Source organism: Arachis stenosperma, chromosome 4 (assembly GCF_014773155.1).
Source record: "Arachis stenosperma cultivar V10309 chromosome 4, arast.V10309.gnm1.PFL2, whole genome shotgun sequence".
Lineage (NCBI taxonomy): Eukaryota > Viridiplantae > Streptophyta > Magnoliopsida > Fabales > Fabaceae > Arachis > Arachis stenosperma.
Window position 1 is genome coordinate 35,030,351 of NC_080380.1, and position 1,939 is coordinate 35,032,289.

Sequence of the window (1,939 nt, forward strand, 5' to 3'; positions counted from 1 at the left end):
TGATTATGTTGATATGAGTTAATTGAATTTGGTGGAAGGTGGATTTTGATATGGTATTAATGAATGAAGGTAATGGTCTAATGATTTTTAATATGAAAGCTATGGTTGGAATGGGTGAATTCTTTGAGTAATGCATGGGTTTTATGAATTGGTATGAATATTCATGTGATAGTGGATAAGATCAATAAAATGGAACTTGTTGTATAATGGATGTTCTCAACTACATAGTAGCTACAACATGTAAGTGAGAAAGCAATATAAGCAAAGGGCATGTCAACAAAATATCAAACAAGTCAAGAAGCACCAAAATAAATCAAGAAATATCAACAGTTGCATAGGAAAATTCAACACCAATGGTAAAATAGTAAACTTAAGAAGGAAAATAAGAACAAGCTATAAAATCAAAGTTAAAATGCAAGGAATGAAAGTATGCAAATACAATAAACAAAAGAAAATAAAAGAGGATAAAGATGAGAAGTTAAAGGAAAGAAAAAGGAGAGAAGGAAGAAGAAAGAAATGGGAGAAGAAAAGCAACGCGGATGAGTCGTCCACGCATACCAGAAGGAGGAGGCGACGCGTATGCGTCAGTCACGTATGCGCATGAGAAGCAAAAAAGAGAAGGTGACGCGTACGCGTCAGTCACGCGTACGCGTCAGTCACGCGTACGCGTGGAGAACTCTCATGCTCATCACATAGCACTCGCACGGTTCCATCACAACTCTCTGGTTTTTGTACCATGCAGCAGTAGCATCCCAGCAACGTGTACGCGTCAATCACGCGCACGCGTGGGGTGCCCCATTTTTTTTCAAAAGCTTTTTGAGAAACTAATAAGCTACCAAAGCAATGCCAAATATTATTAAACAAGCTAAATCACAACTTAAACTAAATAAACCTAACTAAAAATAAAAATTCAACTTATTACCAATATAAACAAAATGGAAAATGGGAAGAATTTACCATGGTGGGGTGTCTCCCACCTAACACTTTTAATTATTGTCTTTAAGTTGGACAATTGGGAGCTCTAATCAAGGTGGATTGTGCTTGTATTCTTTCTTGAACTCCCACCAATGCTTGGACTTCCAATAAGCTCCAAAGTTCAAAATTAATAGCTCCAAACTTTGATGAAGTTTCACACAAGCCAAATTGATCCTCATGTATGCCGGAATCCTAAACTTTGTTTCTACACCCGTCTTCAAGTTGATCTTCATAATTCCAATTGGGTGAGAAGCAAGCCAAATTCTCATTTAGGAGGCACCAAATTCTCCTCCTAGATCCATACAATTAGCATTCCTCTAACCATGGGACTTATGACTTAAGGGTTCAACCTTAATGAGCCTAACATCATTTTGCCAACTAACACAACTCTCCTTCACTATTCAATCCACAAAAAGCTCTAAGTTGACCATCCATTTCAAAAAAACCATATTCAAGTAAAAAAACTTAGGGATAAGAGATTTATCCACTTGAATGAAAGGATGGATGATGGTGACTTAGGAAGGGGTGGTCCCAATGATCTTGCAAGATCCACTCCCTTGTGCTCTTCTTTGACTACCTCTACCTCTTGGCAAGCTTCTTCAATTTCAATTCCTTGCTCACCAACTTCTTCTATACATTCCTCATTGTTCAAGTCATGTGTTGGAGGTTGTGCTCTAGCCTCCTCAACATCAATTTCACAACACAATGAGGAAGGTTCAACAATCTCAAATAGCACATTAATTGGTGTGAAATCATCTTCAATAATAGGATTTATCGCTTGCTCAACCTCTTCCAATCTCTCATCATCCACAATATGCCTAAGAGGTTGCACATTATCCTCTTTAACATGAAATTCATGCTCAATGGATGAAGGTTTAACAACTTCCACAAAATCATCAATAACCTCACTTGGTGTGAAAGTATTCTCAAGCTTGGAATTCACCTTTTGTTCAACTTCGCCTAG